The 14041-nt window shown below is 42.3% G+C and overlaps 3 protein-coding genes across 5 annotated transcripts in view; all 3 read left to right on the top strand.

Annotated features, from left to right (window-relative positions):
* Positions 1-14041, top strand: part of LOC141271850 (gastrula zinc finger protein XlCGF66.1-like) — a 341588-nt gene that overhangs the window by 94192 nt on the left and 233355 nt on the right. The gene's annotated exons all lie outside the window — the stretch shown is intronic.
* The window catches only part of LOC141271831 (uncharacterized), a 61722-nt gene that overhangs the window by 308 nt on the left and 47373 nt on the right, over positions 1-14041 (top strand). The gene's annotated exons all lie outside the window — the stretch shown is intronic.
* Positions 1-14041, top strand: part of LOC141271835 (uncharacterized) — a 164886-nt gene that overhangs the window by 306 nt on the left and 150539 nt on the right. The gene's annotated exons all lie outside the window — the stretch shown is intronic.

A 14041-nucleotide genomic window follows, 5' to 3' on the forward strand; every position in this document is an offset into this window, starting at 1 on the left:
TCACCCACACACAGTATAATGTTCTCACAGCACCGCCATCTCCCCACACACAGTATAATGTTCCCACAGTACCACCATCCCCCACACACAGTATAATGTTCCCACAGTACCGCCATCCTCCCACACACAGTATAATGTTCCCACAGTACCACCATCTCCCCACACACACTATAATGTTCCCACAGTACTGCCATCTCCCCACACACAGTATAATGTTCCCACAGTACCACCATCTCCCACACACACTATAATGTTCCCACAGTACTGCCATCTCCCCACACACAGTATAATGTTCCCACAGTACCGCCACCCCCCCCACACACAGTATTATGTTCCCACAGTACCGCCATCTCCCCCACACACAGTATTATGTTCCCACAGTACCACCATCTCCCACACACAGTATAATGTTCCCACAGTACCACCATCTCCCACACACACTATAATGTTCCCACAGTACTGCCATCTCCCCACACACAGTATAATGTTCCCACAGTACCGCCACCCCCCCCACACACAGTATTATGTTCCCACAGTACCACCATCTCCCACACACAGTATAATGTTCCCACAGTACCGCCATCCCCCCACACACAGTATTATGTTCCCACAGTACCACCATCTCCCACACACACTATAATGTTCCCACAGTACTGCCATCTCCCCACACACAGTATAATGTTCCCACAGTACCACCATCTCCCACACACAGTATAATGTTTCCACAGTACCGCCATCCCCCCACACACAGTATTATGTTCCCACAGTACCGCCATCTCCCCACACACAATATAATGTTCCCACAGTACCGCCATCTCCCCCCACACACAGTATAATGTTCCCACAGTACCGCCACCCCCCCACACACAGTATAATGTTCCCACAGTACCGCCATCCCCTCACACAGTATAATGTTCCCACAGTACCGCCATCACCCACACATAGTATAATGTTCTCACAGTACCGCCATCCCCCCACACACAGTATAATGTTCCCCCAGTACAGCCATCCCCCCACACACAGTATAATGTTCCCACAGTACTGCCATCACCCACACATAGTATAATATTCCCACAGTATCACCATCCCATCACACACAGTATAATGTTCCCCCAGTACAGCCATCCCCCCACACACAATATAATGTTCCCACACTACCGCCATCCTCCCACACACAGTATAATGTTCCCACAGTACAGCCACCCCCATCACACACAGTATAATGTTCCCCCAGTACAGCCATCCCCCCACACACAGTATAATGTTCCCACAGTACCGCCATCTCCCCACACACAGTATAATGTTCCCACAGTACCGCCATCCCCCACACACACAGTATAATGTTCCCACAGTACAGCCATCTCCCCACACACAGTATAATGTTCCCACACTACCGCCATCCTCCCACACACAGTATAATGTTCCCACAGTACCGCCACCCCCATCACACACAGTATAATGTTCCCCCAGTACAGCCATCCCCCCACACACAGTATAATGTTCCCACAGCACCGCCATCCCCCCACACACAGTATAATGTTCCCACAGCACCGCCATCTCCCCACACACAGTATAATGTTCCCACAGTACCGCCATTCCCCCACACACAGTATAATGTTCCCACAGTGCCGCCATCTCCCCACATACAGTATAATGTTCCCCCAGTACCGCCATCTCCCCACACACAGTATAATGTTTCCACAAATAACATTAGCTCATTTTTAAAAATACTTTAATAGTCAAACATCAAGAACCAGGAAAAAAAAAAATAAATAAATATAATATATATACACATATACACATACATACGTGTTGATATGTAAGAATAGGGTTAAATACCCCAAAAATAGTTACGTAATATAATTGGCCATCTTGCCCTTCCTGGCAGCGGAGGTTGGCACCTTCTTGAACGCAATATGGCGCCTCCACCCACCGACGCCTGTCCCTGGTGGCCCTGTTAATCAATAACTAGGACACATTAAATAAACATAAGATGAAGGGTAAATAGTAGATTTCAACAAAAAGGAGATTATTAACTGATGTACTTAAATGCATTAAAAGTTATATTTAATTAGAACAAGATTAAAAAAAACTAATAAGCCCAAGTGTATGGTGAAGAATCAAACAAAATTATGTCTGATTCATAGTATCTAGTAGTTGATTAGCATAATGCTTTAACAATAGTTATGAATCAAGACATATAAAAACATTTCAACCAATGCAATAGCTCCTTAGACCTCAATGCATAAATGCATAAGGATATATACAGTAGATAGCTCCAATCCTCTGTACCTCTATGATTGCTATGTTAATGAGATAAATATATGCCATCCCAGGTTATATCACAGATATATGGCCTATTTGTCCCTAGGATGTTTGCTAGGCTGGTTCTGCCTAGCAGCTGAGGTTGGCACCCTAATACGGGATTTGGTTCCCCCGCACCACGACGGCTCACTCTCACTTGCCCTAGTTGTCCCTGCTAGACAGACAGATATAATCCTAGTCCAGGCAACATAGGTACTATTCTAAGGCAAAGCACGTCATAAAAATGTATTGTACTATAACTTATCAGTTTTTGTCGTTTTGTCATGATGTCCTTCTCTGTTTCTTGTGCCTCGACGCATTTCACCAGAAATTGGATCATCAGGAGGCCCAGTCCAACGAACAATCAGAAAAGTAGAGAAGCGAGATGAAATGCATAGCTTTGCCAGTGATGCATGTTGGATAGGTTTGGTTCCTATGTAATTTCAGTATTAGATGAATCCTGTGTGAATTTTTCTATGTTTTGAAAACATCTGGAATTGGGGTCCCCTTGAGTGGAATATACCAGTAACGGGCCTTGGTCACATATTTGGCAATTAATCCAATTGGGGCCTTCATTTTATGTTTATTTAATGTGTCCTATTTAGGGATTAACAGGGTCACCAGGGACAGCCATCAGTGAGCAGGGGCGCCATATTGCGTTCAAGAGGGTGCCAACCTCCGCTGCCAGGAAGGGTGATTCTATTAGGCACTATCAGGGCAAGATAGCCAGTTATATTCCATAACTATTTTGGGGAACTTAACTCTATTCTTACGTATCAACGTGTGTGTGTGTGTATAAATATATATATATATATATATATATATATATTTATTTTTTTTTCCACTGGTTCTTGTTCTTTGACTATTTATGATCTATACATGACTATGACTATAAATGATCTAATAAATGTTATTTTTTAATGGGTATTCTATTTAATAAGCCGTGTATATTTAACCTGTAAATAAAGTGAGCCTAATTCATATATCGCATATAACGGCCGGTTTCTTATCTGGACCTATCAATAAGGAATTATATATGACCTCGGTATTCTCACTTGAAGCACAACAATTGGGTAATATCCCTCAGTCAACCATACAACCTGTCTTTAAAGAACTTACGATATGCTATAAAAACTGTGTCAAGTCTTGGTGGGAAAGTAGAGCATTGGAGAATTATATTAAAAATAATATTGTCCCAAAGGAATTATGAATCAACGTAACTCCCTCCACTTGGGCTAGTAATCCCCCATTACTTAAAGCTTGGTAGGAGGAATCTGTTTCTTCCTCGATCAGATTCATGAAAATCTTCCTACAGGAAGAAAAGAATATCTTTGAACGAACATCTAAGACATGGAACGAAATCATATGCAAAACATTAAAATTTAAATCTGATCCCAACTTTAATATCGAGAGAAAGTACATTACAGGTCTCGATTGAGATATATCAGACTCAATTTAAAAACCGTAAACATACTCAGTTCCTAAGGGATCTGAGTGAGTTTTTGGACAAGAAAGCTTATAATTTTACGGAGCAGAGAGAAGTGTCTGAGATATCTTCATCTGAAACAGACATCAGATACGGAAAGGGCACCATACAAGGGGACTTGGAGACACAGGGGGAGAGAATAATAACCATCTAGGAAAAAAACGAGACAGACCAATGAATGTAGTCAATACCCCACTGGCCTCTTCTTTGTCCATTGCACTTTCCTCCTCGCCTGCTTCTTTTTTAGATCTAAGGGCCCCAATTGGGTACGACCTCAGGAAGAGACATCTGTAATGTGTAGTGAGAACCAAATTATCAATCTAAGTTCTTATAAATTGACTCAGAATGAGACAGTTTTACTATGTAAAGAATTTTCATTTGTGCCCACAACCTCCTTTAATTTGTTTTCCTGGGTTAAAGATATCAACCGGTTCTGCCGAAAACTGAGGTGGAAAAAGTTCTTTATGGAAAACAAAAGGGAAAAATGTTGGAGTTAGGGGATCACAGAGGAAGATTTGGAGGGAGTTAACATCTTTGCAGGATTTTTGGATGAAAATGAGAGGGAAAGAGGCCTTGGGCCTTTTATGGAGCTAAACTTGTATAGCAGAAAGATGCCCCCTACTAGCGATTGCACAAATGTGGACATTTTTTTAAAGTGGTCGAGGATGACTTGAGGAAATTGAATCCAAGGAAATCCAATGTGGTATCCAATTTAAATCAGAAGGGATGGAAGGCGCTTGGTAACCTGGAGGAAAAACAACATACACTGTGTGCAGAATTATTAGGCAAATGAGTATTTTGATCACATGATACTTTTTATACATGTTGTCACCAAGTAAATCTGGTGATGTGCATCTCTGTAATGAGGAGGGGTGTTGACTACTGACATCAAGACCCTATATAAGGTGTGCTTAATTATTAGGCATCTTGCTTTCCTTATGCAAAATGGGTCAGAAGAGAGATTTGATGGGCTCTGAAAAGTCCAAAATTGGGAGATGTCTTGCAGAGGGATGCAGCAGTCTTGAAATTTCCAAATTTTTGAAGCGTGATCACCGAACAATCAAGCGTTTCATGGCAAATAGCCAACAGGGTCTCAAGAAGCGTGTTGGTCAAAAAAGGCGCAAAATAACTGCCCATGAATTGAATAAAATCAAGCGTGAAGATGCCATTCGCCACCAGTTTTGCCATATTTCAGAGCTGCAACGTTACTGAAATATCAAAAAGCACAAGGTGTGCGATACTCAGGGACATGGCCAAGGTAAGGAAGGCTGAAAAATGACCACCTTTGAACAAGAAACATAAGATAAAATGTCAAGAATGGGCCAAGAAATATCTTAAGATTGATTTTTCAAAGGTTTTATGGACTGATGAAATGAGAGTGACTCTTGATGGGCCAGATGGATGGGCCAGAGGCTGGATCAATAAAGGGCAGAGAGCTCCACTCCGACTCACACGCCAGCAAGGTGGAGATGGGGTACTGGTATGGGCTTGTATCATCAAAGATGAACTTGTGGGACCTTTTTGGGTTTAGGATGGAGTGAAGCTCAACTCCCAGACCTACTGCCAGTTTCTGGAAGACAACTTCTTCAAGCAGTGGTACAGGAAGAAGTCGGTATCGTTTAAGAAAAACATGATTTTCATGCAGGACAATGCTCCATCACATGCATCGAACTACTCCACAGCATGGCTGGCCAGTAAAGGTCTAGAAGAAGAAAAAATAATGACATGGCCCCCTTGTTCACCTGATCTGAACCCCATAGTGATCCATCATAAAATGTGAGATCTATAGGGAGGGAAAACAGTACACTTCTCGGAACAGTGTCTGGGAGGCTGTGGTGGCTGCTGCACGCAATGTTGATCAAAAACAGATCAAGCAACTGACAGAATCTATGGATGGAAGGCTGTTGAGTATCATCATAAAGAAAGGTGGCTATATTGATCACTAATTTTTTTGGTTTTTGTTGTTGCATGTCAGAAATGTTTATTTCTAAATTTTGTGCACTGATATTGGTTTACCTGGTGAAAATAAAGAAGTGAGATGGGATTATATTTGGTTTTTATTAAATTGCCTAATACTTCTGCACAGTAATAGTTACCTGCTCAAACAGATATCCTCCTAAGATAGCCAAATCTAAAAAAAAACCACTCCAACTTCCAAAAATATTAAGCTTGGATATTTATGAGTCTTTTGGGTTGATTGAGAACATAGTTGTTGATCAATAATAAAAATAATCCTCTAAAATACAACTTGCCTAATAATTCTGCACACAGTGTATAATCCTAAAACCTTCTGATAAAGGAGGAAATCTAGTCATCCTTGACCACGAACAATATTTGTCCATGTGTGTCTTGGTCCTGAAGGATGGGGACACGTACAGTCATGGCCAAAAGTATTGAGAACGACACCAAAATTATATTTTCACATGATCTGCTGGCCTCTGGTTTTTATTAGTGTTTGTCTGATGTTTATATCACATACAGAAATATAATTGCAATCATATTATGAGTACCAATAGGTTATATTGACAGTTAGAATGAGTTAATGCAGCAAGTCAATATTTGCACTGTTGCGCCTTCTTCTTCAAGACCTCTGTAATTCTCCCTGGCATGCTCTCAGTCAACTTTTGGACCAAATCCTGACTGATAGCAGTCCATTCTTGCATAATCAATGCTTGCATTTTGCCAGAATTTGTTGGTTTTTGTTTGTCCACCCATCTCTTAATGATTGACCACAAGTTCTCAATGGGGTTAAGATCTGGGGAGTTTCCAGGCCATGGACCCAAAATCTCTATGTTTTGTTCCATGAGCCATTTAGTTATCACCTTTGCTTTATGGCAAGGTGCTCCATCATGCTGGAAAAGGCATTGTTGGGCGCCAAACTGCTCTTGGACGGTTGGGAGAAGTTGCTCTTGGAGGACATTCTGGTACCATTCTTTATTCATGGCTGTGTTTTTAGGCAAGACTGTGAGTGAGCCGATTCCCTTGGCTGAGAAGCAACCCCACACATGAATGGTTTCAGGATGCTTTACAGTTGGCATGAGACAAGACTGGTGGTAGCGCTCACCTCTTCTTCTCCAAATAAGCTGTTTTCCAGATGTCCCAAACAATCGAAAAGGGGATTCATCAGAGAAAATGACTTTGCCCCAGTCCTCAGCAGTCCACTCCCTGTACCTTTTGCAGAATATCAGTCGGTCCCTGATGTTTTTTCTGGAGAGTAGTGGCTTCTTTGCTGCCCTCCTTGAAACCAGCCCTTGCTCAAAGAGTCTCTGCCTCACAGTGCGTGCAGAAGCACTCACACCAGCCTGCTGCCATTCCTGAGCAAGCTCGGCACTGCTGGTAGTCCGATCCCGCAGCTGAAACAGTTTTAAGATACGGTCCTGGCGCTTGCTGGTCTTTCTTGGGCGCCCTGGAGCCTTTTTGACAATGGAAGCTCTCTCCTTGAAGTTCTTGATGATGCGATAGATTGTTGACTGAGGTGCAATCTTTGTAGCTGCGATACTCTTCCCTGTTAGGCCATTTTTGTGCAGTTCAATGATGGCTGCACGTGTTTCTTTAGAGATAACCATGGTTAACTGAAGAGAAACAATGATACCAAGAACCAGCCTCCTTTTAAAGTGTCCAGTGATGTCATTCTTACTTAATCATGACTGATTGATCGCCAGCCCTGTCCTCATCAACACCCACACCTGTGTTAATGGATCAATCACTAAAACGATGTTAGCTGCTCCTTTTAAGGCAGGACTGCAATGATGTTGAAATGTGTTTTGGGGGTTAAAGTTCATTTTCTGGGCAAATATTGACTTTGCAAGTACAGTAATTGCTGTTAAGCTGATCACTCTTTGACATTCAGGAGTATATGCAAATTGCCATTACAAAAAATGAAGCAGTAAACTTTGGAAAAATTACTATTTGTCTTATTCTCAATACTTTTGGCCATGACTGTACAGGGTATTATCAACTAACCCCACTAAATATTATACGGAAACGCTGATGGTGATTTTGAATAGGGGTCTTGATAGGTTGATCTCTGCTAGTGAATATAACTTCCTGACTCTGTCCTCACCAACCATTCCAACATTCTACGCCCTCCTTAAAATTCATAAGGGCCTGACCCCTCTTAGGGGGCAACCTATCATGTCAGGGGTGGGCTCTTTAAGCCAGAACATCGGCATTTGCATTGATAAAATTATTCGCCCCTTTGTAACATCATTGACTTTGTATGTGCGGGATACCTCAGATCTGTTGGTTAAAATAGATGGGATGATAGCTGATGAGGGAAGTATCCTGTGCTCTATCGACATTGAGGCGCTCTATAGTAGTATTCCCAATACTTTGGGTTGAAAGGCGTTGGAATTTTCTCAAAACAAGGGTGGTCTACCTTAATCATCATAATAGGTTTGTTCTGGACCTAATGGGGTTTATCTTAAACCATAATTATTTCTTGTTCAATAGTAAGTACTTCCACCAGCGCAGGGGGACGGCCATGGACTGTTCATGTGCACTATCATATGCCAACCTCCACCTGAGCTGGTGGAAGGAAGCCCATTGTTTTTCCGGATGGTGATAGCTGGTGGTCGGACAGGATTGCGGCATGGCATCGATATATCGATGACATGTTTGTTATCTGGACTGGCACCCAGGAGGAATTTGATACTTTCATGAAGGATCTGAATATCAATAACATCGGATTGAGATTTACCTCAGAGAGTGACAAAATGAAAATCATTTTCCTGGAGGTTGATATAATTAAAGATCACCTTGGACATCTCACTACCAGAATTTTCCGTAAACTCACAGCCACGAATGCCCTTCTTCGGTGGGACAGTTATCACCCTGCCACTCGAGGAATGGACATTCTTAAGGGTCAATACCTAAGGGTGAGGAGGAATTGTTCCGAGGTGGAGACCTTTAGGACTCAAGCCTTTGATCTTAGAGAGAGGTTTAGACAGAGGATGTATCCCAATGAAACCCTAGATGTGGCTTATAGACATGCGTTGATTTGGGAGACTGATGTCTCCTATTTGGATGCACGTTCAAGCAACTGGCGTCAGTAGGTAATATGTAAAAGGAGGCACAGCCTTCTGGCTAATATGCATCAGAGGCGATATTGACACCTCACAGTGTGCATACGTACCTCCTCGGATGACGTGATTTAGGATGCTAGGGAGGAGGCACGGCCATCGGAGGGAAGCTGAGATTAGAACTGCCCTTGTAGTTGGCATCATGTGGTGACGCGACTAAGGGGCGGTACAGACACCCGATGGATCAAGGCTGGGGCGCAGGCGCACTCGAGAACTGGGACTGGCCTGTATGCAAGCGTGCCCCAGCAGTCAGCGTCATGGGTTGAAGAGATTGGAGGAGGTGTGGCCATTATCTAACCTGAGGCCTGTGCGCCTGCGTGACTATGAAGCCCGGATCTCTAGCGTACATTCTTCACTCTGACATGCGCATTGGAGTGAGGAGGGACATTGTAGACATGGGCTCTTATGGGGTGTATAGCTCTAGTCTACCGTTAAGCTGATAATCATCTCTGGGCAGCTAATATAAATAGAGGAGTATGAACACCTCACACACTGACCTACAACCAGGCCACAACATCTTACAGATGCCACTCAGATACTACCTAATTTTTGAGCCTCGTGAAGAACTTTATAATCTAAGGGAAATGCGTTGAGGCTATTCTTAAGGGCAAAGGTCAGTAACATATACCCTGGGATGTTTTGATTATATTTGTGTTATTTGATTGGCATAAGTTGCTTGCGGATGCAATGCAACCAATTATCCCTATGGTTTTGGGGTTGATCCCCTTATGATTATACTTGGCTTCACATTTTTGTGCTGTTAACAGCTTGGTAGGGCAACCAATTATCCTTATGATTTAGGGATTGATCTTATTTTGATTTTACCTGGCTGCACTTGTATCTGTTGCTGTAAAGTAAGGGTGTTGGCCTCTACAGCCAGGTAGAAATTTAAATAAGGGATATACTAGGGCAAGTATTTTTATTTATTTACCTTGGTTAAAAAAGGCAAGATTTCTATTGTGTTTTGTCATTTTGTCCATATGGTTATGGCACTGTGTGTTGGATAGGTTTGGTTCCTGTGTAACTTCAGTATTAAATCCTGTGTGAATTTTTCTATATCTTGACAACATCTGGATTTAGGGTCCCTTTTGAGTGGAATATACCAGTAATGGGCCTTGGTCACATATTTGGCAATTAATCCAATTGGGGCCTTCATCTTATGTTTATTTAACCCCTTTAGCACTGAGGGTGGTTTGCACGTTAATGACTAGGCCAATTTTTACAATTCTGACCAGTGTCACTTTATGAGGTAATTACTCTGGAACGCTTTAACGGATCCCACTGATTCTGAGATCATTTTTTCATGACATATTGTACTTCATGATAGTGGTAAAATTTCTTCTATATGACTTGCGTTTATTTGTGAAAAAATCTGAAATTTAACAAAAATTTTTCAATTTTCAAACTTTGAATTTTCATGCCCTTAAATCAGAGAGATATAGTTAATAAACATTTCCCACATGTCTACTTTACATCGGCACAATTTTGGAACCAAATTTTTTTTTGTTAGAAAGTTATAAGGGTTAAAAGTTGACCAGCGATTTCTAATTTTTCCAACAAAATTTACAAAACCATTTTTTTTAGGGACCACATCACATTTTAAGTGACTTTGAGGGGCCTTTAAGACAGAAAGTGACCCCAAAGTGACACCATTCTAAAAACTGCAACCCTAAAGGTGCTCAAAACCACGTTCAAGAAGTTTATTAACCCTTCAGGTGCTTCACAGGAATTTTTGGAATGTGAAAGAAAAAAATCAACATTTAACTTTTTTCACAAAAATGTTAATTTATACCCCAATTTTTTTATTTTCGCAACGGTAACAGGAAAAAATGGACCCCAAAATTTGTAGTGCAATTTTTCCTGAGCACAGCCATACCCCATATGTGGGAGAAAAGCACTGTTTGGGCACATGGCAGGGTTCGGAAGGGAAGGAGCACCATTTGACTTTTTGAATGTAAAATTTGCTTGAATAATTAGCGGATGCCATGTTGCATTTGGGGAGCCCCTGATGTGCCTAAACATTGGAAACCTCCCACAAGTGACACTATTTTGGAAACTAGACCCCTCAGGGAACTTATCTAGATTTGTGGTGAGCACCCTGAACCCCCAGGTGCTTCACAGAAGTTTATAGCATGGAGCCATGAAAATAAAAAAATCAAACTTCTTCCACAAAAATAATTTTTAGCCCCAAATTTTTTATTTTCACAAGGGTAAGAGGAGAAAATGGACCCCAAAAACTGTTGTGCAATTTCTCCTGAGTATGCTGATACCCCATATATAACCCTAGTACAACGCTTAGTGATTAGATGACTTTATTCTTTGAGTCTTTACGATTACAGAGATGCCAGATTCATATGGGGTTTTTATGATTGACAGCGTTTATTTGTGAAAAAATCTGAAATTTAACGAAAATGTTGCAATTTTCAAACTTTGAATTTTCATGCCCTTAAATCAGAGAGATATAGTTAATAAACATTTCCCACATGTCTACTTTACATCTGCACAATTTTGGAACCAAATTTTTTTTTGTTAGGAAGTTATAAGGGTTAAAAGTTGACCAGCGATTTCTAATTTTTCCAACAAAATTTACAAAACCATTTTTTTTTAGGGACCACATCACATTTAAAGTGACTTTGAGGGGCCTTTAAGACAGAAAATACCCAAAAGTGACACCATTCTAAAAACTGCAACCCTAAAGGTGCTCAAAACCACGTTCAACAAGTTTATTAACCCTTCAGGTGCTTCACAGGAATTTTTGGAATGTGGAAGAAAAAAAATCAACATTTAACTTTTTTCACAAAAATGTTAATTTATACCCCAATTTTTTTATTTTCGCAAGGGTAACAGGAAAAAATGGACCCCAAAATTTGTAGTGCAATTTTTCCTGAGCACGGCCATTCCCCATATGTGGGAGAAAAGCACTGTTTGGGCACATGGCAGGGTTCGGAAGGGAAGGAGCACCATTTGACTTTTTGAATGTAAAATTTGCTTGAATAATTAGCGGATGCCATGTTGCATTTGGGGAGCCACTGATGTGCCTAAACATTGGAAACCTCCCACAACTGACCCCATTTTGGAAACTAGACCCCTCAGGGAACTTATCTAGATTTGTGGTGAGCACCCTGAACCCCCAGGTGCTTCACAGAAGTTTATAGCATGGAGCCATGAAAATAAAATAATCAAACTTCTTCCACAAAAATGATTTTTAGCCCCAAATTTTTTATTTTCACAAGGGTAAGAGGAGAAAATGGACCCCAAAAACTGTTGTTCAATTTCTCCTGAGTACGCTGATACCCCATATATAACCCTAGCACAACGCTTAGTGATTAGATGACTTTATTCTTCGAGTCGGTGTGATTACAGAGATCCCAGATTCATATGGGGTTTTTATGATTGACAGCTGTCACACACTAAGACGCTTTTTTTTGCAAAGACTAGTTTTTGCACCGCCATAATTTGAGAGCTATAATTTTTCAGATTTCGGCCGACAGTCATGTGACAGCTTGCTTTTTTGCGGGACAAGTTGACTTTTTTATTAGCACCATTTTTGGGCTTGTGACATTTTTTGATCGCTTTTATATTCTGATTTTTGGGAGGCAGAATAAACAAAAAACAACAATTCAGGATGTTTTTTTTATGCGTTCCGCGTGTGGTAAAATTGATAAGGTAGCTTTATTCTTCAGGTCAGTACGTTTACAGCAGTACCACATTTATTTATTTTTATATTTTGGCGCTTGTACACAAACTATTTTATAGAAAAAAAAGAATATTTTTTGCATCGCTTTATTCTGAGAGCTATAACTTTTTGTTTTTCAGCTATTGGGGCACTGCACATGATCAAAGTAACTTCCTGCTGTCTGGTGACCCGTGTAACATCCCTGGCGGCGTGCTGGCATGGCTTACCACCTCCCACCATGCAAGACCGCCATCTTACCTATCAGTCCAGGCTGCACACTTTGCTCCAGTGCCTGCTGTGTGCATGTCTCTTGTCTGATTGCTTAGGGCGGCGGCGCCTTTACTGTCTGATTCTTATAGTTACTGCTTGTGCACTCCTAATGCGTCCCCAGCCTATTGTTGTGAATCACTGGATGCTTAAACCCCCTCCACCCAGTAGGTGGTGCCTGAGCAACACTTTCTTTCAGTGTGTTCTGTGCAACTGAGTTGCCAGGTCCTGCCCTGTAGCTTGTTTGTTTCCGCCACCCTGGGGGCTGAGTACCCAGGACTGTTTCCTGTATCTGTGACTTCTAGTCTGTTCTGCCACCCTGGGGACTGTATACCCAGGCCCGTTTCCTGTATCTGTGACTTCTAGTCTGTTTCCGCCACCCTGGGGGCTGAGTTCCGAGGCTCGTTCCTGTATCTTGTTCCTGGTTCAGTTCCTGTCTGAACAGTGTCCTAGCCCGTTACTTGTTTGTCTCTATGTTCGTATCTTCCCTTTTCCTGCAGTGTCTAAACCTGCACATAACTCCAACTCGTTGTCTCTGTACTTGTGTTTGTGAGTTTAGTGTCCACTCACTACTTCATTGTAAGTACCTTGTGTGTATCTGCTCTGCTTGTCTACCGCACCTGCGGGTTTTGCTCTGCTCTGCTTGTCTACCGCACCTGCGGGTTTTGCTCTGCTCTGCTTGTCTACCGCACCTGTGGGTTTTGCTCTGCTCTGCTTGTCTACCGCACCTGCGTGTTTTGCTCTGCTCTGCTTGTCTACCGTACCTGCGGGTTTTGCTCTGCTCTGCTTGTCTACCGCACCTGCGGGTTTTGCTCTGCTCTGCTTGTCTACCGCACCTGCGGGTTTTGCTCTGCTCTGCTTGTCTACCGCACCTGCGGATTTTGCTCTGCTCTGCTTGTCTACCGCTCCTGCGGGTTTTGCTCTGCTCTGCTTGTCTACCGCACCTGCGGGTTTTGCTCTGCTCTGCTTGTCTACCGCACCTGCGGGTTTTGCTCTGCTCTGCTTGTCTACCGCACCTGCGGATTTTGCTCTGCTCGTCTACCGCACCTGCGGGTTTTGCTCTGCTCGTCTACTGCACCTGCGGGTTTTTCTCTGCTCGTCTACCGCACCTGCGGGTTTTTCTCTGCTCTGCTCGTCTGCTGCACCTGTGGCTCTGTTCCTGTATCCCAGTCTGTACTGGTCCCTATCCTGCCTGCGTTCCTATCTGCCAGTACCCACTTGTCTGTA

Source organism: Phyllobates terribilis, unplaced genomic scaffold (assembly GCF_046119375.1).
Source record: "Phyllobates terribilis strain yellow unplaced genomic scaffold, ASM4611937v1 Scaffold_5__5_contigs__length_657084704, whole genome shotgun sequence".
Taxonomy (NCBI): Eukaryota; Metazoa; Chordata; class Amphibia; order Anura; family Dendrobatidae; genus Phyllobates; species Phyllobates terribilis.